Genomic DNA, 24,767 nt, shown 5'->3' with positions numbered 1-24,767 from the left:
TTTTTGATATTTTACTTTTTTTCAACATATTGAAATATTTAATTATATTATTGACATTTTTAGATATTGGTATTAAACATTTTCTTTAACTTTTTTTATTCACTTTATTTATTTTTTCTTTTCATTTATAGCATTTTATATTAAATTGCCCATATTTGCTATATTTTCTTTTCACTTATATTTAAGCTTTTTTCTAGCTTTTTCTAGATTTGAACTACTTTTGCTTTTATTTTAATTAAATTATTTTCTTATTTTTACTTTTATTTAAATTAAACTTTTAACACCTTAAGATTTTTAAATTGATTTTTGAGATTTATTTTATCGAAACCTTAATTTTCTATAACAGTTTTTTTTAAAGATTTTTTCTTTTATTTTGAAACTTTATTAAATTTTTTATTATAATTTAGAATTTTTAAATTATATACAACCGAACCGTACCGAATATTTTTATTTTTAATTGATTTCTTTTAAAACAGCGGTAAAGTTTAGATGAAAGTGAAATGTTGGGTCATTTATTTAAATTTTCTATAAATATAAAAATTTGGAATTTTTATTAAATTTATGAAAAAAAGTTTTTTCGGACAAAAAATTTAAGTAAAAAGTGCAATGAATATCTTTTGTTTTTGTGTTAGTTTTAAATTTGAATATAAAATCTATTTAATATTTCTACTAATTATTCTATTATAGAGAAAAATTCTCAAAATTATTGTTAAAAAATATAATTAAAAAACATAAATTTTTGGGAAAATTTTTGAAAATTATAATTAAAAATCTAAGTTTAAGTTGTTTGAGAAAATTTATATTAAATAAAATATCATCTTGAAAACCTAATAAAACTCCTTATGGAATTCAAAAAACGGATTTAAACAATTTAATAACAAAATTCTAATTTATTATAAAACTCTTAAAGCAAAAGAAATCCTCTAAGAAATTTTGTTAATTTTCCACAAAAAGTTTTAATTTCAATAATAAACTACATATTTCAAAGACAAAAACAAAAACTTTAAACCAGCAAACACTAACTTCCCATAGTTTACCTTAATTCCCTTAAAATACATAAAAAGTAAAAGCTAAACATTAACAAATTCTAAGTTCAATAAAATCATCTAAAAAAATTACTATGATTAACCCTTTAAACCTATATAAATCAATTATAAAAGCTTTATAAATAACAATACAATAAATGCTTTAATAGTATTAAATGAAATAGTTATTTGCAACAAAATTTCAACCAAAATTACAACACTTGCATGATAATCATAACATTGCTAATAATGATCTAATTATTAAATTAAAATTTAACCAACAATTATCTCCTATAAGTACTCTTCAATAACTAAAAACAACAACAACGCTAATAAACCCCTAAACAACAAAAAACTCTTACATATGTATTAGACATCAAACAGTTAATGCAAAAACACTGCAACACACCATAAACAACAAAACAATAATAAGCAACATACATATTTATACACTTTATTAACAAACATTTGCACATCAACCTTCCACTCTCCCTCTCACCTAAAACACAAATCAAACGAATCTAAAAACAAACAAACATACAAACTTTAACTTTAATCACTCCTCGTACGCACTCACTCCCCTTTTTATTTTAAAACAACAACACTTTTACTTAAAAAAATCTTAACAATAACAACAATATTATATAACACTTATATGTACCTCAACCAATACCTCCGTCAAAGCAACATGTTCTCCTTTTTGATTGCCGAAATATTTAAGTTCTAGTATAGAAACACTTATTAATGACGTCACATTTTTTCACTTTACTTATGCCGCTTTGTAGTTTTCCTTTGAAAATTTTTGTTAAAACTTTACACCGAAATAACTTTTTTCTCACTTAAGTTACGAAAATAATTTTAACATATTTTTGTTTCCCGACGAATTTCCTTTAATTTAACACTAATTTTATTAAAATCAATTAACAATTAGTAATTTTAATTATTTTTTAAACAAAGCATTAGCGGATTATTTAACGACCACACACAATTGAATAGAAAACTAAAACTAAAGAGATTGATGTGGAATCAATATGATTTATGCATCAATGACAAAAAGACCAAAGAAAAAACACTAATACTAATAAGATTACAAGGGAATGGGAGTAAAAGGGAGTGAGTATTAGCTAATACAAGAGTAATACACAAAAAAATCAATGCAAATTCTTTAGGAAGAGAAATTTGGTGTGTGAAAAACGTAACAACAATGTGTTAACAAGTGTTTTGCTCTAACAAACACACACACATTTGTGTTAATATGAAAGCCTATGGAATGCATCTTTAACTAATCTTGTTAGAATATTTGTGAAGAGAAAGAGTGTAATCTTTAAGGGTTCTTGTTGTTGTTAATACAAGAAGTTAAAATTTAGTTAATGTTCATTGCGTTTTGCTGAGGTATTTGAATGAATGAACATTTATTTTTTTAGAGAATTTTTGTCAATCATTTGCTTAAGCTAGTGCTTATGAAAAGGGGAAGAGTGTGTTGGTATGTTTTGTTGGGAGGGGAGACTTTTTTGGCTGTTGTTTTGTTATTCTTAGGAATACGTATTTTGTTTTATTTTCTTTTATGATCTTTGTTCTTGCTCATTGTATTGAAACTATGTAAGTTGTTGTTGTTACAATGTTGGGTGTTTTTGCTTAAGGTTTTTGCAATAATTTAGTTTTAATAAAGGGAGTACGGACATGTTAATGATGTTCACAGTGTGATAATAATGTTGTTAGTTGTTGTTATAAAGTGTTGTTTAGTTTTTTAGTGAAAATCAAGGGATTGAATGAGAGCAAGTGGCTCAATATAGGAATTTGCTTTAATGTATTTTCTGCTTTTGTTAAACGGTTTGTAAACTAAATACGGTTGTTTTAACTAAATAAAGTCTAGGTAAATAATTGTTGTTATTTAGGGATTTATTAATTTAGTTGTTGTTCTTGTTGGTAAAAACAATACGTGTGTTATTGCTGCATTTAAAAGCCAATAAAAATAATAAACATAATGTGGTTTAATGATTTTATAAAGTTTTAATTAATTTGTTTTCAATATATTTAAATTTAATGTAATGATTTCTATTCTAATTGCTTTTCTATGCAAAACTTTTGAGTGAAAAAATACTAAAAATATGTTTGTTTGAAAATTTATAAAAATAAAAAAACAAACTAAAAACAAGAATTCTTTAAAATATTAAAGAATAAAATAGAATTATTTGAATTTTAATAAGATATTTTACACAAATTAACAAATTATAGTAAATATTCCTGGATGCAGAAAAATACCAGCAACTTTGTTAAGTTCAATAGTAAATTATAAGACATTTTCTATAAAAAAACCTTTAATTTCATTAAAAATAAAAATAAAATTCTTTAAAATATTAAAACCTTTATTCATAAACTTTGATCAAAGGTTTATAAAACAAATTTTCATACAAAATTTGTTCCATAAAACTTTGACAAATGTTAATGAATAAATGTCTAATAATTTCTACAGAAATATTAATAGTTGAAGAACAATTTTAAATATTTTTATAAATCCTTAACAAAATGTTAAAGAGATTTTATGTAAAACTTTACAGAAATCTAAAATTACTAATAAATCACTAATAAATTTAAAATTTAACGAAAAAATACCAATAATCGAAATAACATTTTTTTATTTTTCAAGCCTGGTGAGTAGATATTGAAGACAGGACAACTATTTTGAGAAACGTTGTAACAAAATTAATTAAACTTTTATTTTAGTTAAAATCATCAACAAGTTATTTTTTCGTCCTGCAAAAAGGCGCCTTTCAAACAACAATAATTAGTAAACCCATAACTTAATTTACTAAAAAACATCAATTACCTAAAACTAAATATTTTTATACTAAACTAAGTACATATTTTTATAAAATATTACAAGAAAACAAGAAAAGTTTTAAAATTTAAATACATAAGCAATCGATTTTTAATAAATTTTAACTAAAACTTTAAAAGTATCAAAAAAATAGTTTTTTGAAACAAAAATTCAATCAAAATTACAACACTTGCATAGAAATCATCAAATTATTGCTAATAATGATCTCAATTATTACCTTGAAATGCAACCAACAATTGTCTCCTATACGTACTCATCATTAACTAAAAACAACAACAACATTAATAAACCCCTAAACAACAAAAAACACCTACATATGTATGTACTAGACAGCACACAGTTAATGCAAAAACACTGCAACTCACTATAAACAACAAAACAATAATAAGCAACATACATATTTACACACTTTATTAACACACATTTGCACAGCAACCTTCCACTCTTCCTCTCACTTAAAACACAAATCAAACAAATCTAAAGACAAACAAACGTACAAACTTTAACTCTAATCAGTCCTCATACGCACTCACTACCCTTTTTATTTTAAAACAACAACACTTTTACTTAAAAATATCTTAACAATAACAACAATATTACAAAACACTTATATGTACCTCAACCAATAACTCTGCCAAAGCAACATGTTCTCCTTTTTGATTGCCGAAATATTTAAATTCTAGTATAGAGACACTTATTAATGACGTCACATTTTTTCACTTTACTTTTGCCGCTTTGTAGTTTTCTTTTGCAAATTTTTGTTAAAACTTTACACCGAAATAATTTTTTTCTTACTTAAGTTACGAAAATAATTTTAACATATTTTTGTTTCCCGACAAATTTCCTTTAATTTAACACTAATTTTATTAAAATCCATAAACAATTAGTAATTTTAATTATTTTAAAAATAAAACATTAGCGGATTATTTAACGACCACACACGATTAAACAGAAAACTAAAACTAAAGAGATTGATGTGGAATCAATATGATTTATGCATCAATGACAAAAAGACCAAAGAAAAAACACTAATACTAATAAGATTACAAGGGAATGGGAGTAAAAGGGAGTGAGTATTAGCTAATACAAGAGTAACGCACAAACAAATCAATGCAAATTCTTTAGGAAGAGAAATTTGGTGTGAGAAAAAAGTAACAACAAAGTGTTAACAAGTGTTTTGCTCTAACAAACACACACACAACATGGGTTAATATGAAAGCCTATGGAATGCATTTTTTTACTAATGTTGTTTTTGTTGAAATATTTATGATGAGAAAGAGTGTTATATTAAAGTTTTATTGTTGTTATTAATACAAGAAGTTAATGTAGGAGAAAGAAGTTTTTTAGAGAATTTTTGTCAATCGATTGCTTAAGCAAGTGTTTATGTAAAGTAGATGAGTGTGTATGTTTGTTTTGTGCAGATTTTTTTTGCTGTTAGTTGTTGTTTTATTTTTATTATTTTCATACCTTGTTCTTTTTCTCATTATTGGTTTTCTACTTATTTGCATTGTTTGTCTGTTTTCTGCTAAGGGAGATGTTAAATTGTTGTTTTTTTATGTATGCTTCTGTTTGTTATTGTTGTCTTATTAATATTATGCTGTGAGTATGCATATGTACATACATATGTACTTGACAAAGGGAATGTGTGAATATTATTGCTTAATTTTGTTTAATCATGCATAAATCATATTGCTTCCACATCAATCTCTTTAGTTTTAGTTTTCTGTTCAATCATGTGTGATAAATAATCCGCTAATGCTTTGTTTAAAAATAATTAAAATTACTAATTGTTTATGGATTTTAATAAAATTAGTGTTAAATTAAAGGAAATTCATCGGGAAACAAAACAATGTTAAAATTATTTCCATAACTTAAGTAAGAAAAAAGTTATTTCAGTGTAAAGTTTTAACAAAATTTTTCAAAAGAAAACTACAAAGCGACAAAAGTAAAGTGAAAAAATGTGACGTCATTAATAAGTGTCTCTATAGTAGAACAAAAGGAGAACATGTTACTTCAGTTGCGGAATTGGTTGAGGGACATTAGTATAAAATGTTGTTGTTAAGTGAAAGTGTTATAGTTTTCAAATTAAAGAGGGATGTGTTCGTTAATGAGGAGTGATTAGAGTTATAGTTTAAATGTTTGTTTTGTTTAATTTGAAAAGTGTTTTCTATTAAGGAGAAGGATTGGATATTGCTGTGTAAATGTTTGTTTAAACTTTAAACAAACATTTACACTTTAAACTTTAAAGTGTGTAAATTGTATGTTGCTTTTTGTTTTGCTGTTTATGGTGTGTTTCGATGTTTTTGCATTAACTGTGTGATGTCTAGTACATACATATGTGTGTTTTTGTTGTTTAGTTGTTTATTTAAGTTATTGTTGTTTTTAGTTATAGATGTTTAAGTATCGAAGACAATTGTTGGTTGCATTTTTTGATAATAATTGACATCATTTACTATCAATGTTATGATTTCTCCACAAATGTTGTAATGTTTATGGAATTTTTGCTTTAAATTTATTAAAAATCTATTATTTATAAAAAATTTTCTAGAATTTTTCTATTTAATTAAAATAAAAATGAAAAATAGTTTAACAAAAGCACAAAATACGAAATATTTATTTCATTTATTCTCATCCAAACCCTCGCTTTTTAATAAGAAACTTAACAACACTTTACAACTAACTAACAACAATTAACAACATTATTATTACACTATTATTATTACACTGCAAATGATTAACATTTCCTAATAATTTTGCCCATAAATTGTGTATTTCTAGTCCTATGTGCATTCCCTTAATTTCAATAAAAAACTCTACAACAACAACTAACAACTCTCGTATTATACTTTACAAATCATTAATATTCCTCTACTCCCTTTATTAAAACTAAATTATGGCAAAAAACTTAAACTTTAAGCAAATACTCTCAACACTACAACAACATACAGCGTTTCAATACAAATACTCTCAACACTACAGCAACATACACCGTTTCAATACAATTAGCGAGAACAAAAAATCCTAAGCAAAACATTCCTTAACATAAAAAAAAGAAACAACAACTAGCATTCAAAAAAGTCTTCCCAACAAAACAAACCTACAAACTCACACCAATTTTGCATAAACACTTGCTTAACCATTTGATTGACAAAAATTCTCTAAAAAATATGTTCTGTCTCCTACATTAACTTCATGTCAACATGTATTAACAACAACAACAAGAATACTTAAAGATTACACTCTTTCTCTTCACAAATATTCTAACAAAAACAATATTAGTTAAAAATGCATTCCATTGGCATTCTTATTAACACAAGTGTGTGTGTTTTTTAGAGCTAAACACTTGTTCACACTTTGTTGTTACTTTTTTCACACCAAATTTCTCTTCCTAAAGAATTTGCATTGATTTGTTTGTGCGTTACTCTTGTATTAGCTAATACTCACTCCCTTTAACTCCCATTCCCTTGTAATCTTATTAGTATTAGTGTTTTTTCTTTGGTCTTTTTGTCATTGATGCATAAATCATATTGATTCCACATCAATCTCTTTAGTTTTAGTTTTCTATTCAATTGTGTGTGGTCGTTAAATAATCCGCTAATCGTTTGTTAATAAAATAATTAAAATTACTAATTGTTAATGGATTTTAATAAAATTAGTGTTAAATTAAAGGGAATTCATCGGGAAACAAAAATATGTTAAAATTATTTTCGTAACTTAAGTGAGAAAAAAGTTATTTCGGTGTAAAGTTTTAACAAAAATTTTCAAAAGAAAACTACAAAGCGGCATAAGTAAAGTGCAAAAATGTGACGTCATTAATAAGAGGAGAACATGTAGCTTTGGCGGAGGTATTGGTTGAGGAACATATAAGTGTTATATAATATTGTTGTTATTGTTAAGGTTTTTTTTATGTAAAAGTGTTGTTGTTTTTTAAAAAAAGGGGAGTGAGTGCGTATGAGAAGTGATTAGAGTTAAAGTTTGAATGTTTGTTTGTTTTTAGATTCGTTTGATTTGTGTTTTAAGTGAGAGGGAGAGTGGAAGGTTGGTGTGCAAATGTTTCTTAAAGTGTGAGGGTATGTATTTTATGTTTCTTATTATCGTTTTGTTGTTTATGGTGTGTTGCAATGTTTTTGCAATAACTATGTGATGCCTTGTACATAAAGGGTGTTTGTTGTTTAGGGGTTTATTAATGTTGTTGTTTTTAGTTAAAGATGAGTACGTATAGGAGACTATCGTTGGTTGCATTTCAAGGTAATGATTAAAATTATTATTAGCAATTATTTGATGATTTCTATGCAAGTGTTGTAATTTTGGTTGAATTTCTGTTTCAAAAAACTAATTTAAAAAAAATTATTAAAAATCTATTGTTTATTTAAATTTTAAAACTTTTCTTGTTTTCTTATAATATTTTTTAAAAATTTTCGCTTAGTATTAAAATGTTTAGATATAGGCAATTGATGTCTTTTAGTGGATGGAGTTGTGGGTTTACTTATTATTTTTGCTTTTTATTGTGTAGTGATTTATTAACAATTTCAGAATTTTATACACTTTAACACAAAATCCCTTTAACATTTTGTTAAGGATTTTTAAAATATTTAAAATTTTTCCTCAACTATCTTTAGAAATTATAAGACACTTATTCATGAATATTCTTCAAAGTTTAATAGAACAAATTTTTTATAAAAATTAGTTTTATGTATAAATTTTTGATAAAAGTTTATGAATAAAGGCTTCAATATTTTAAAAAATTTTACTTTTTGTTAAATATCTCATCAAAATTTAATTAAATTTATTTTATTCTTTAATATTTTAAAGAATTCATGTTTTTAGTTTGTTTTTTTTTATTTTTAGAAATTTCCAAACAAACATATTTTTTAGTATTTTTTCACTTGAATGTATTGCATAGAAAAGCAATAAGTACAGAAATCATTACATTAAATTTAAATATATTGACAACAAATTAATTAAAACCTTATAAAATCATTAACACACATTATGTATATTATTTTTATTGGCTTTAAAATGCAGTAATATATATTGAGACACTTGCTCTCATATAATCGCTTGATTTTCACTAAAAAACTAAACAACACTTTACAACAACAACCAACAACATTATTATCACACTGTGAACATCATTAACATTTCCCTACTTCTTTTATTAAAACTCAATTATTGCAAAAACCTTAAGCAAAAACACCCAACATTGTACCAACAACAACATACATAGTTTCAATACAATGAGCAAGAACAAAGATCATAATAGAAAATAAAACAAAATACGTATTCCTAAGAATAACAAAACAACAACCAACAGCCAAAAAAGTCTACCCTACCAACAAAACATACCAACACACTCTTCCCCTTTTCATAAACACTAGCTTAAGCAAATGATTGACAAATATTCTCTAAAAAATAAATGTTCATTCATTCACCTACCACAACAAAACGCAATGAACATTAACTAAATTTAAACTTCTTGTATTAACAACAACAAGAACCCTTAAAGATTACACTCTTTCTCTTCACAAATATTCTAACAAGATTAGTAAAAGATGCATTCCATAGGCTTTCATATTAACACAAATGTGTGTGTGTTTGTTAGAGCAAAACACTTGTTAACACTTTGTTGTTACATTTTTCTCACACCAAATTTCTCTTCCTAAAGAATTTGCATTGATTTGTTTGTGTATTACTCTTGTATTAGCTAATACTCACTCCCTTTTACTCCCATTCCCTTGTAATCTTATTAGTATTAGTGTTTTTTCTTTGGTCTTTTTGTCATTGATGCATAAATCATATTGATTCCACATCAATCTCTTTAGTTTTAGTTTTCTGTTCAATCGTGTGTGGTCGTTAAATAATCCGCTAATCGTTTGTTAATAAAATAATTAAAATTACTAATTGTTAATGGATTTTAATAAAATTAGTGTTAAATTAAAGGAAATTCGTCGGGAAACAAAAATATGTTAAAATTATTTTCGTAACTTAAGTAAGAAAAAAGTTATTTTAGTGTAAAGTTTTAACAAAAATTTGCAAAAGAAAACCACAAAGCGGCATAAGTAAAGTGAAAAAATGTGACGTCATTAATAAGTGTCTCTATACTAGAATTTAAATATTTCGGCAATAAAAGAGGAGAACATGTTGCTTTGGCGGAGGTATTGGTTGAGGTACATATAAGTGTTATATAATATTTTTGTTATTGTTAAGATTTTTTTAAGTAAAAGTGTTGTTGTTTTAATGTAAAAATGGTAGTGAGTGCGTATGAGGAGTGATTAGAGTTAAAGTTTGAATGTTTGTTTGATTTTAGATTCGTTTGATTTGTGTTTTAAGTGAGAGGGAGAGTGGAAGGTTGCTGTGCAAATGTGTGTTAATAAAGTGTGTAAATATGTATGTTGCTTATTATTGTTTTGTTGTTTATGGTGTGTTGCAGTGTTTTTGCATTAACTGTTTGGTGTCTAATACATATGTAAGAGTTTTTTGTTGTTTAGGGGTTTATTAGCATTGTTGTTGTTTTTAGTTATTGAAGAGTACTTATAGGAGATAATTGTTGGTTAAATTTTATTTTAATAATTAGATCATTATTAGCAATGTTATGATTATCATGCAAGTGTTGTAATTTTGGTTGAAATTTTGTTGCAAATAACTATTTCATTTAATACTATTAAAGCATTTAGTTTAAATTTATTAAAAATCTATTGTTTATTTAAATTTTAAAACTTTTCTTGGTTTTCTTGTAATATTTTATACAATTACTTAGTTTAGTATAATAAATGTAGGTAATTGATGTTTTTAGTGAATTAAGTTGTTGGTTTACTAATTATTGTTGCTTTTTGTCTGTAGTATAAAAACAGTAAGTGTAAATAAACATTGGAAAGGCGCCTTTTCGCAGGGAGTATAAAATAATTTGTTTATGTTTTTAAATAAAATAAAAGTTTAATTAATTTGTTTTAACGTTTCTCCAAATAGTTGTCCTGTCATCAGTAACGACTCAGTAGATTTGAAGAATAAAAAGATTAGTTTTTCAAAAGATTTCAAAAGATTAGTTTTTTTTTTTAGTTTAAAATCACAAAAGGACATTTTTATTCAAATATTAGAAATGGATGAGAAATATTAAAAAAGGCTTTAAAATTTTTTTGCAATTTTTGTTTTGGTTTTATCCAAATGTTTTGATAACTACATAGCTTTTTAACTTCGATTGATCAAGTATTAGTAGATTATGTAAACTTTTATGAATTTTTTATAGATTTTATTAATACATTGAGTTCTTATTTGTTATTTGTAGAGGGTAAATTGGAGAGTTAGTAATAATAGTTTTAATCTTTATGATATCCGGAAATTAAATTTTCAACAAGATACATATTCAATGCCTAATACGGACTAAAGGCTGCTCAGTCCTTTAGAAAACAATGGGCTATTTTATTTATATAATTTCAAATTATATTTTTAAAGAAAATTTTTGATTATTTGGATTTTTTTGTTAAATTTTAAATTTATTAGAGATTTATTATTAATTTTAAATTTTTACAGAGTTTTACACAAAATCTCTTTAACATTTTGCTAAGGATTTATGAAATATTTAAAATTTTTCCTCAACTATTAATATTTCTTTAGAAATTGTTAGATACTTATTCATAAACATTCATTAAAGTTTTATAGAAAAAATTTTGTATGAAAATTTGTTTTATAAATCTTTGATAAAAGTTTATGAATAAAGGCTTTAATCCACATTATGTTTATTGTTTTTATTGGCCTCAAAATGCAGCAATATATTGTTTTTACCAACAAGAACAACAACTAAATTAAAAAAAATTAATAAATAACAACAATTATTCACTTAGACTTTATTTGGTTAAAACAACCGTATTTAGTTTACAAACCGTTTAACAAAAGCAGAAAATACAAAAAAACTAATTCCTAAATTGAGACACTTGCTCTTATCCAATCCCTTGATTTTCTTTAAAAACTTAACAACACTTTACAACAACAACTAACAATATTATTATCACATTTGTGAACATCATTAACATTTCCCTACTCCCTTTATTAAATCTTATATTTTGCAAAAACCTTAAGCTAAAACACCCAACACTGTAACAACAACAACATACACATACACAGCGAAAACAAAACATAATAGAAAACAAAACAAAAAATGTATTCCTAAGAATAACAATAGAACAACTAACAGCCAAAAAGTCTTCCCAACATACCAACACACTCTTCCCCTTTTCATAAACACTAGCGGCTTAAGCAAATGATTGACAAAAATTCTCTAAAAAAAATAAATGTTCATTCATTCACCTACCACAACAAAACGCAATGAACATTTACTAAATTTTAACTTCTTGTATTAACAACAACAAGAACCCTTAAAGATTACACTCTTTCTCTTCACAAATATTCTAACAAAAATAATATTAGTTAAAGATGCATTCCATAGACATTCTTATGTATTAACACAAGTGTGTGTGTTTGTTAGAGCAAAACACTTGTTCACACTTTGTTGTTACTTTTTTCACACCAAATTTCTCTTGCAAAATAATTTGCATTGATTTGTTAGTGTATTACTCTTGTATTAGCTAATACTCACTCCCTTTTACTCCCATTCCCTTGTAATCTTATTAGTATTAGTGTTTTTTCTTTGGTCTTTTTGTCATTGATGCATAAATCATATTGATTCCACATCAATCTCTTTAGTTTTAGTTTTCTGTTCAATCGTGTGTGGTCGTTAAATAATCCGCTAATGTTTTGTTTAAAAAATAATTAAAATTACTAATTGTTAATGGATTTTAATAAAATTAGTTTTAAATTAAAGGAAAATCGTCGATAAACAAAAATATGTTAAAATTATTTTCGTAACTTAAGTAAGAAAAAAGTTATTTCGGTATAAAGTTTTTAAAAAAAATTTGCAAAAGAAAACTACAAAGCGGCATAAGTAAAGTGAAAAAATGTGACGTCATTAATAAGTGTCTCTATACTAGAACTTAAATATTTCGGCAATAAAAGAGGAGAACATGTTGCTTTAGTTGAGGGACATTAGTGTAAGTTAATGTTGTTATTGTTAAGCATTTTTTAAGTGAAAGTGTTTTTGTTTTAAAGTAAAAAGGGGAGTGAGTGTTTATGAGGAGTGATTAGAGTTAAAGTTTGAGTGTTTGTTTGTTTTAAGACGTTGTTTAGGTTCGTTTGATAAGTGTTGGGTGTGAGAGGGAGGATTGAAGGTTGGTTTGCAAAGCTTGGTTAAAGTGTGTAGGTATGTATGTATGTTGCTTACTACTGTTTTGCTGTTTATGGTGTGTTGCAATGTTTTTGCATTAAGTGCGTGATGTGTGTACACATGTACATACACACATATAGTAAGTTTGTATTTACGGTTTTTTAACACTGTTGTTGTTTTTGTTTTTAGTTTAATATAAATATGTTTAGGAGACAATATTTGTTTGTATGTATTTTAAAGTTAAATTTAATATATAAGTAGAGATTATTTGTTTGCTATAGTTTGAGTTGCTTACAGAAATAGTAATGTTGGCAATATTTGTGTTTGAGCAAATTGTTGTATTGTTATTTATAAAGCTTTTATAATTGATTTATTTAGGTTTGAAGGGTTAATCAATACATGTACATAGTAATGTTTTTTAGATGATTTTATTGAACTCAAAAGTTGTTAATGTTTAACTTTTTTATGTGTTTCAACTTAAGGTAAACTAAAGGAAGTTAGTGTTTGCTAGTTTAAAGTTTGTGTTTTTGTCTTTGAAATAAGTAGTTTTTTATTCAGATTACAATTTATGTGGGAAATTAACAAATTTCTTAGAGGATTTATTTTGCTTTAAGAGTTTTATAATAAATTAGAATTTTGTTATTAAATTGTTTAAATCCGTTTTTTGAAATCCGTAAGAAACAAAGTTTTTTAAAGACTTCTTTTGACTTCTTGATAACTTTTTATAAGGATTTTTATTAGGTTTTCAAGATAATTTTTTATTTAATATAATTTTTCTCAAAAAACTTAAACATAGATTTTTAATTATAATTTTCAAAAATTTTCCCAAAATTTATGTTTTTTTAATTATATTTTTTAACAATAATTACGAGGGGCTTTCTCAATAATAGAATATGAAATAGATTTTAAATGAAATTTTAAATCTATTTCAAAAGATAGGTATTTATTGCACTTTTTACTTAAATTTTTTGTCCGAAAAAACTTTTTTTCATAAATATAATAAAAAATTCCAAATTTAAAATTTCTAGAAAATTTAAATAAATTACCTCACATTTCACTTTCAACTAAACTTTACGGCTGTTTTAAAAAGAAATTAATTAAAAATAAAAAAATATTCGGTACGGTTCGTTTCGGTTGTATATAATTTAAAAATTCTAAATTAAAATAAAAATTTAATAAAGTTTCGAAATAATAGTAAAATCTTTAAAAAAGGTGTTTAAAAGTTTCGATAAAATAAATCTCAAAAATCGATTTAAAAATCTTAAAGTGTTAAAGGTTTAATTTGAAATAAAATTAAAAATAAGAAAATTATTTAATTAAAATAAAAGCAAAATTAGTTCAAATCAAGAAAAAGTTAGAAAAAGTTTTAAAAATAAGTGAAAAAATATAGCAAATATGGGCAATTTAATATAAAAATGCTATAAATAAAAAGAAAAAATAAATAAAGTGAATAAAAAAAGTTAAAGAAAATGTTTAATACAAATATCTAAAAAAGTCATTAATATAATTAAATATTTCAATATGTTGATAAAAAAAGTAAAATAGCAAAAAAAAGTTAAAAAGAAAGTGATATAAAATTATTTAAAAAAAATATATATAAATAATAATAAAATAAAATAGAAATTAAAAAAGCTATATATGGCAATTATGGGCAATTTAATAAAAATCTCGAAAAAAGTTAAAGTCGAAATCAAATCAAATTCAATGAAAAAAGTGTTTTTTTATATAAAAAGTGAAAAGTAAAATTATGAAAATAGTGTTAAAAATATAAATCAATAAAAAAATATAAAATAAAAGTGTGTGTTGTTAAAGCTAATTTAATAAAAATGTATTCAAATATTCATGTTGGATTAAAATATTTGGCAATTTATTGAAATACTCTGGAGCATGCAACAGCAGCAGTTAATATTTTGTAAGTACAATTGAATATTTTATTAAAAAACATTTCAATATTTCTTTAAATTCAAATATTTCAATATTTCTTTAAATTCAATAACCAAATTTTTTTTAAAATCACTTTGAGAACTTTGTATATCTTGTTAAATCTCCAGCCTATAGTCTAGTTTATAGTAATAGTGTATAGTTTATAGCGTAATAGGTAGTCAAGTCTATAGTCTAGTCTATAATCTAGTCTTTAGTCTAGTCTATAGTCTACAGTCTAGTCTATAGTGTAGTATATAGTCTAGTTAATAGTCTAGTCTAGTCCATAGTCTACTTTATAGTCTGGTCTAGTCTATAGTCGAGTATATAGTATAGAGTAAAGTCTAGTCTATAGTCAAGTCTATAGTATAGTCTATAGTCTAGTCTATAGTCAAGTCTATAGTCTAGTCTATATTCTAGTTTACAGTCTAGTCTAAAGTCTAGTCTATAGACTAGTCTATAGTCTAGTTTATAGTCTAGTCTATAGTCTAGTCTATAGTCTAGTTTATAGTCTAGTCTATAGTCTAGTCTATAGTCTAGTCTATAGTCTAGTCTATAGTCTAGTCTATAGTCTAGTCTAGTCTCAGTCTAGTCTATAGTCTAGTCTATAGTCTAGTCTATAGTCTAGTCTATAGTCTAGTCTATAGTCTAGTCTATAGTCTAGTCTATAGTCTAGTCTATAGTCTAGTCTATAATCTAGTCTATAGTCTAGTCTATAGTCTAGTTTACAGTCTAGTCTATAGTCTAGTCTATAGTCTAGTCTATAGTCTAGTCTATAGTCTAGTCTATAGTCTAGTCTATAGTCTAGTCTATAGTCTAGTCTATAGTCTAGTCTATAGTCTAGTCTATAGTCTAGTCTATAGTCTAGTCTATAGTCTAGTCTATAGTCTAGTCTATAGTCTAGTCTATAGTCTAGTCTATAGTCTAGTCTATAGTCTAGTCTATAGTCTAGTCTATAGTCTAGTCTATAGTCTAGTCTATAGTCTAGTCTATAGTCTAGTCTATAGTCTAGTCTATAGTCTAGTCTATAGTCTAGTCTATAGTCTAGTCTATAGTCTAGTCTATAGTCTAGTCTATAGTCTAGTCTATAGTCTAGTCTATAGTCTAGTCTATAGTCTAGTCTATAGTCTAGTCTATAGTCTAGTCTATAGTCTAGTCTATAGTCTAGTCTATAGTCTAGTCTATAGTCTAGTCTATAGTCTAGTCTATAGTCTAGTCTATAGTCTAGTCTATAGTCTAGTCATAGTCTAGTCTATAGTCTAGTCTATAGTCTAGTCTATAGTCTAGTCTATAGTCTAGTCTATAGTCTAGTCTATAGTCTAGTCTATAGTCTAGTCTATAGTCTAGTCTATAGTCTAGTCTATAGTCTAGTCTATAGTCTAGTCTATAGTCTAGTCTATAGTCTAGTCTATAGTCTAGTCTAGTCTAGTCTATAGTCTAGTCTATAGTCTAGTCTAGTCTATAGTCTATAGTCTAGTCTATAGTCTAGTCTATAGTCTAGTCTATAGTCTAGTCTATAGTCTAGTCTATTCTATAGTCTAGTCTATAGTCTAGTCTATAGTCTAGTCTATAGTCTAGTCTATAGTCTAGTCTATAGTCTAGTCTATAGTCTAGTCTATAGTCTAGTCTATAGTCTAGTCTATAGTCTAGTCTATAGTCTAGTCTATAGTCTAGTCTATAGTCTAGTCTATAGTCTAGTCTATAGTCTAGTCTATAGTCTAGTCTATAGTCTAGTCTATAGTCTAGTCTATAGTCTAGTCTATAGTCTAGTCTATAGTCTAGTCTATAGTCTAGTCTATAGTCTAGTCTATAGTCTAGTCTATAGTCTAGTCTATATTTTAGCCTATAGTCTAGTCTATAGTCTAGTATATAGTCTAGTCTATAGTCTAGTCTATAGTCTAGTCTATAGTCTAGTCTATAGTCTAGTCTATAGTCTATAGTCTAGTCTATAGTCTAGTCTACAGTCTAGTCTATAGTCTAGTCTATAGTCTGGTGTTTTTTCTAGTCTATAGTGTAGTCTATAGTCTAGTCTATAATCTATTCTATAGTCTAGTCTATATTTTAGCCTATAGTCTAGTATACAGTCTAGTAGATAGTCTAGTCTATAGTCCAGTCTATAGTCTAGTCTACAGTCTAGTCTACAGTCTAGTCTATAGTCTAGTCTATAGTCTAGTCTATAGTCTAGTCTACAGTCTAGTCTATAGTCTGGTGTTTTGTGTAGTCTATAGTGTAGTATATAGTCTAGTATATAGTCTAGTCTATAGTCTGGTCTATAGTATAGTCTATAGTCCAGTCTATAGTCCAGTCTATAGTCTATTCAATTGTCTATTTAATAGTCTGGTCTATAGTCTATTCTATAGTCTGGTCTATAGTCTAGTCTATAATCTGGTCTATAGTCTAGTCTATAGTGTAGTCTATAGTCTAGTTTGTAGTCTAGTCTATAGTCTACTCCATAGTCAAATCTGTATTTTAATCTATAGTCTAGTCTATAGTTTAGTCTATATTCTAGTCTATAGCCTAGTATATGGTCTAGTCTATAGTCTAGTCTAATATTTAGTCTAGACTATAGTCTATAACCTAATCTTTGCATCAGTTTATCCTAAAACCTTTTTCTTTCAGTGCATAAAAAACTTGTTGTTGTCTGTCAATACTTTTTATCGCGCCAAAAGCTACAATCAAGTTTTCCTATATATACATATTTCTACTTTTATATTCATCTTTAAACTAATCAACGAAATATCACACCCCTTGAACTTTTGTGGTGCAAGAAAATTAACCCCTTCCCAGGCATTGATAAAGCACACATCATACATTTATACAAACTTTTAAAGAGACAACAATTAGACTTTGATACCTTGATGAGTTGATTTCTTGTTTTTAATTTTCCAAAACAGGGATGGTAGTCTATTTAAGGGTTTATTTCGTTATATATATTTTTTTATTTTTTAATGTTCATAAGTTTTATTGACAATGCGTGTGTATTTATTCGATTTTTTAATTTTTTAATTCGTTATCCTGGCACAGCATCTCGTATGACAAGTTTTATCAAACTCTATATTTTCTCTGTTCTGTACTGTTGTTTTTTCTTTGCATAATGTGAAAACAAAAGGGTTAAAGGTTTTTAATGAGTATCAGATAAAGTTCTTTTTTTATTATTAGTAGGACTATAATAGGTATGAGGTTGAGTCATACTGTGTTGATTTCTTTGCTATCGCCAACACACGCTTGTTGACATTTGACAACACTTGTATTTTTATATGGCAAGAAGATATGGGAATATTTTTGAAGGGCTGCTGGTTTTTAGTGGGAGATTGATGCTTAATAGAAAACCAGTTTGTAATTTAGCAGCTTCTTTATAAGCATTTTTTTGTTCAAATTCATATTAGGTATTAGACTTAATCATATTAAATGACAACTGACTGAAGTATTGAAGAAATTCGCGGAGGTTAGGTAAATAATATTTGCCCCATAGTGATACAAAATTTCATTGATAATAAGATACAAATATACTATATCAAGTCCTCTATCGGGTCTGTTGTTCGCTCCTTAGGTCTGCTCCTTAGAACTCAAGATTAATTCTCGATCAAGTTTCAAGAAGTGCTTAAAAGCTCAAATTATTTGTAAAATTCTCTTTTCCACTCCTTTCTTTACAGTTCTACTTAGTGCTTCACAGGTTTCAGTTTTGTTTCCCTTTAAAGCTTTCCAGTTTCTACATATTTTGTTGGGTTACATCAAATCACTTCAGCTAACTTATTTGCATACTTTTTTTTATATATATTTTTTTCTGATTTCTTTTACAAAAGGGTTAAATATTGACTTATTTTTCTACTGTCTAAGTACACAAAATATTGACATTTTTTATTAAATACTTGAAAATATGTATATAAAAAATATTACATAAATTTACATAAACTGCATTGTTTGTTTATGAAACTCATCCTTTTGCATTATCCTTGTAACTTGTCAAAAGTCATGTTTTGTTTATAGGAAAAAATATTTGTTTGCTGGAAATATTTGAATAATTTATGATTTTTATTTTGGGAAATGTATGTAAATATAAAGATTTAAAAGAATTTTCAAATAATCTGGGAAATTTAAATATTTGCGCTTTCTTTTAGGTATTAACTGTGATTTAATTCATAATTACCTTAACATTTAGTGGGATACAATTAAAATGCGGAGGTCTCCAGATAAGGTAGCTTTCGTAATAGAATAGGATCAAACGGAATCGGTTTGAGAAATCAAACTCATTCGTAGAACTGATGAAACCCTGCTTTCTTATTTGCTGTTCAGATAGCTGGAGCATTATCAATCGAAAGAATTCGAATTTTCACTAAAGCATTATAGAAACTATATTAATAAGCCTTAAAAGATCTTCTGGTTTCTATTCAGATTGCAATCCTTTAAGGAACTTTATTACTTCATTGACTTCATCATCACGCTACCATAATGATCTCTTAAATAAGAAACGCAAAACGATCTTAGTCATAGAAAGATAACAGCTGAAGACCTTTAACTTTATGATCTCTATGAGAAGAAAAGATCATTCTATAAAGTTCACATTGCGCCATCTATAGTTAGTCATAGGAAGATAACAGCTTAAAGTTCTTGTCAGAGTTAAGATAAAGAGGTCATTGTAATATTGCTCTCTGTGTGATGAAAATTCAATGTTTTCTCTTTATATAGAAGCAGCCGGAGAGATCATTGTAATATTGCTCTCTATAGGATGAAATCCGAAGGGAGATTCTCTTTATATAGATGCTAATCATTTAGTTTATTAATGCTCTCTATAAGAAGGATTCCTAAATAGATTTTGTAGCCGAAGGTTATCTAAGCATTCCTTTCCTGATATGCAGAGTCAAATTCATTTCTTGGATCATGTCATCAAAGTTTGTACAAATCTTTTCGAAACAGAATACTGTAAAGCGATAACTTGGTTCCAAACATTGTCCTTCAAGGTGATAAGATCTTAGTTTATGCTGGCTAGAGAACTTTCGCCAGCGTAAACTGAGACTGATTGACTAATGCCTACATACCGTTCCATTTAGAAATTTGTGTTAACGATCAAGAGTCCTAACGTAGACAGACTTGTATTTATCAATGATCTCTACTAGAAAGTAATAAGTTCGAAGTTACTTCTTTATTCTTAAATTGAAACTGCTTCTGTTTCAGTGAATCTTAGCGATAATTAACCTTCATTTTCACTTGCCACCAGAAGAATATAATTAAATTCGGGCGAATCATAACTATTATTTGTAAGAGGTTATTCGATTTCAAACAATATCCTTCAGGATAATATGATCTTCTGTTAAGACTAAGAAGTATGAACTTCTTAGGAAGAGATCCAGGCCTTCTAGTCTGGTTTCCTCTAGTAGACTGGAGGTCTTGGGTTCAATGCCCGATAGAGGCCTTCGAATTTCTATTTATGTATACAAACTAACAATTTTGGGATATTGGTCTCGTGGTCTCTATCAAGTAGTCTTTAAGACTATTGCTTCTGATTACAGATTAAAGAAAAATTGGCAAAACAAAAAATTTTCATTTGTCTATCTGTCTCGATAAAAAACAAGCTTGGATAGCTCTTCAGACTCTTTTACTATCTAGAACAGCGGAAGGCAAAGAGTAAACTATTTGCTCTCTGAGTGGATTTGTTTCTTTTTAAACATTTGCAGGCATGAAAGAAGAAATACAAGATAGCTCAGTGCATTTTGCTGATATAGACTGTTATAATAGATGTTATATTGTCCCGTCTTATAGATCTCTTTCTTTCATAACCTCTTTCTAAACTGATATTCGAAATTGTCCATATCGAGAGTAGACTATGCAACATAATTTCCATGACCCTGAGACAAGTGAAGATGGTTGCAAGATTTCTATATTAGATTTTAGATTAGATATGCAAGGAATTTTTTAAAAGCTTTTAGGTAAACTACTTCCTTAACTGAAGTACTTTAACTTATTTTCAATAAAAACATTTTTCAAAATTCCAATTCCCCCAGACATCACTTAAAAAATTAATATTTACATTAAAACACATTTTCATCACATCCTGTTGATATGTAGCCCACCAAAAAAGGAAAAAATATTATGCAAATTACCTGACATTAATACAGGACACATTATTGAAAATACATCAATATCCATGTAATAAAATAAAAAGCTTCATGTAAAGTAAAGCTGTCAACGCAATAATAATCATAGATAAACAAACAGGCAAGCAAAAATATGTACAAGGAATTACAATATTGACAGCAACCAAGAAAAGAAGCCTTAAGCATAATTTGACAACAACAGAAAAAAGATAATAATAACAACAACAACCTTGACAAACAATTGATTGTAATAAAAAAATGTAAGCGGTAAATGGATGGATGAATAAGCAAACGAATCAATGTCACTTAGACAACGGAAATATAAATGAAATCTACAAATATTGGCTGCATACTTATGGGCGCTGTATTGAATTTTAAGTACTTACTGGGTAAATGAAAAAAAAAAACAGCAACATATTTAGCAGGGGATTCTCGTTTTTATTATTAATATAACTTTTAGACTATATTAAATTTCTTAAATGATAAAGGAAATTTCTTTTAAGAAATTTTCGAAAAAAAGCGGGGGAAATGAATTGAAATTGTTGACATTACTTTAATATGGCAGGATGTATAGGATTTGTTTTTGTATAACTAGAGGTAAAAGTAAAATATTAATTTAATACCAGTTGGGTTTGTAGCAGTGATTGGTAAAACATGAAAACATGTTAAGTATAACCTAAAGCTAATAACAAAATGAAAATTGTTAGAAATTAAATATATTTTAAAAATATCCCAATATGTTTGATATGCAAATATTTTTAGCGTAAATAAAAGTTTCTATATCCACCCTCCTGTATATCCTATTTAGTTCTTTTCTTTTTTTGACAATTTAATTTAGTTAAATGACTAATGATGCTTGTGTCACATGTGACAATCTTGTGTCAAAATAAACATTAAAAATTGTTTCATAGTGCGCTCGTCCATGTGTGTGTATGTGTAACCAATGGCTTAAATATGATTTTCATTATGAAAAGCTTAAATTTAATGGTTTTTCTATGATTAAATAAATAAATTTTGTGAAAGTAGCAACACAAAGTGGTAAATCTATACATAAAACTATTGCATGAAAAATTGTTCATATGCATGTGTGTGATTCTAATGCTTACACTGTAAATATCATGTGTGTTATTTTATTTTCGTAATGACAATCTGTCAAAGTTATCATTTTTCATGGCAAAGCGGAGGATTTAAAGTGAAATGAAATATCGAGGAAAATAACTTAATAATAAATGATCAAAGAAAACTTTGGTGTTTAAGGGGAAAGCAAGTAATAGTGGACTCTTAAAAGAGTTGAAATATAGATTGGCGGAGCAGTTGTAGCGAAATTTTTTAACCCGGTGTTTGGATTTTCCCATGACCCCTATATTAGGCGATATAGATCAGTACTTATCGATTACTTTAAGAGTTGTGAACACCATAATGAGTATTCTATTAGGATGTTAAACTAAAGGATTTGAGAACCTTTCTCCCAGGGCTAAACAAGAACCTGTCTGATCCTGAGGATTAAAAATGAAATGAAATATTGAGAAAAATAACTTTAACCTTAGGAATTGTGGTTGTTAAAGGGAAAGGATATAGCTAAGTAGTGTGCTGTGAAATATATACAATAAAGAGTTGAAAAGTTTGATGGCGTAGCTGTTTGAATTTCTGAAATACAGATCAGTATTAATCGATCTCTCTACAAGGATGTAAGTTTTAAGCATATGAGTATCGCAGAGCTAGACAAGAAACTCTCGGGTCCGGAAAATTAGAATAAAATATTGAGGAAGACATGAATAAACGTAAATTATCAATGAAATTTTGATGGCTTAAGGAAAACCAAATGTCAATGAAGTACGACTTAAAAAACTTTTATAAAAAGTTGGAATGAAAGATGTCGAACAGTTTTAGGAGAAATATTTAAAACTATTTGATTTGGGTTTAACCAAACAATCAATGTTAAGCCATACAGAACAGCATTAATCGATTGCTTTTTGGATTGTTTAGTTTAGTATTTAAAAAATTTCAATATATGATCATCTACGAGATGTAAGATAGGTTCAGATCAGATCATTTTTGGGGCAAAGCCATATTTAGATTTCATTAATGTAAAAGAACTCATAAGCTGAGCGGAATCCCTATATAGGTTTGAATTCCAGATATCCAGATAGACGAGAACCTATAAGATGTAAAAACTAAACTGTATTTAAAAATCTAACAGTATTCATGTAAAATTTTTTTCATTAGCTAAATTTGAATTCGTATTCAAGTTATCAAGCTTAACAAGAACCCGCCGGATATATACACTGAAAATTTCTATGGTTAAATTGTACTGGGATTTCATGTGAAAAGTACTTTAGAAAACCTACATAAAAAACTTGATTTCTAGCTGGAATCTTATCTCAGTTTACGGACAAGGTATCACCTAGTTCATATATCTAAAACTTCACTCTATCTCTGAAGTACAAACGCTGCGTTGCTGTCCTTTTTGTCAATGACAAACTGTCACTTTTTACCATTAAACCAACCACATATGTATATTCACATATGTGTGTGTGTGTGTCTCACACACATATGAGGTCTAATCATTACCGAAAATAAAGGATTCTATACTCAAACAGATAATCATTTATCATTTGTAATACAGGCTAACAATTTGATACTTTTTGTTGGTTTTTTTTTGTTAAACCAAAATAAAAAAAATTCAAATAAATAAAACACAAATCATAAATATATCAAAGGTTTAAAACTTTTGCTTAAAATTTATCTTTTTTCTGTTACCCCTAACTAATGACCAAAAAGCATTGGAAGGACCAAAAATAAACAAACAAAAAAAAATTGTCAATTTAATATTTAAAAAAAACCTACATTTATAAAATTCTTGTCTAAAACAAATAGGTAATACACCTATACCTTGCTATATTTTTCCTTGATGTTATTGTAGATAATACTCTACTTTACAAAAAAAAAACAGCTTCCAGCTATTTTAATTTGTTACATAGAATTTTGTCTATTTTTTACAAAATAAAAAAACGTATAAACTCAAAAAAATCTAACAACAAAACATGTCATACTAACAAAAAATAAAAACAACAACAATGTACAAACAATACTTAATAAAAATAAACAAAAACATATAAATATTGTTGACAACAAGAAATCATTGTCAACAATAACTACAACAATAATAAAGGCAATAGCAACTAAGGCAAACGCAGCAGAAACAGCAAATAACAGCCTCAGATGAACCTAATAGTAACAACAATATGACCTATGTACAGTTCAAATTTGAACAACGCGATAGTAAGATTTGTCACAATTTCTGAACTTTAAAGAAAAGGTAACTCTTACAGTGATAAAGGAGATTAAGAATTGAGTAATTGTTGTGTAATTTAAGTAGACAACATTTTAAAAATTGAAAAGTTGGAAGAAATACTTGTTAGTTGTTAAGTTATGAATAAAAATCTGGTCAATATTCCTTTAAATCTTTAAGCTTTAAGAGATGTAAACTACACGATATCAAGGAATACGATATCAACCTACACTGATGCCTTAAACTCAAAAGGAATGTATATTCTCTTAGGATTTTAATTTTTGTCCAGGTTTCTTAATTATTAGAATACATGAATGTCAAAAGGTCAATATGTCTAATCGAGAATCGTGAGAAGGTATGAGTCTTAATCTACACATAAGTTGAC

At 26.7% G+C, this 24,767-nt stretch overlaps 1 protein-coding gene across 1 annotated transcript in view; it reads left to right on the top strand.

The window, feature by feature from the left end:
* Nucleotides 1–14,806: 14,806 nt before the first annotated feature.
* LOC111682821 (nuclear pore complex protein Nup88) overlaps nucleotides 14,807–24,767 on the top strand; it is a 226,818-nt gene continuing 216,857 nt past the window's right edge. The window contains exon 1 of the mRNA XM_046945790.1: nucleotides 14,807–14,990. The gene's annotated coding sequence lies outside the window, so the exon portion shown is untranslated. The remainder of the gene's footprint in view (nucleotides 14,991–24,767) is intronic.

This window comes from Lucilia cuprina, chromosome 3 (genome assembly GCF_022045245.1).
Source record: "Lucilia cuprina isolate Lc7/37 chromosome 3, ASM2204524v1, whole genome shotgun sequence".
Taxonomy (NCBI): Eukaryota; Metazoa; Arthropoda; class Insecta; order Diptera; family Calliphoridae; genus Lucilia; species Lucilia cuprina.
This window is presented reverse-complemented; position numbering and strand designations above follow the sequence as displayed.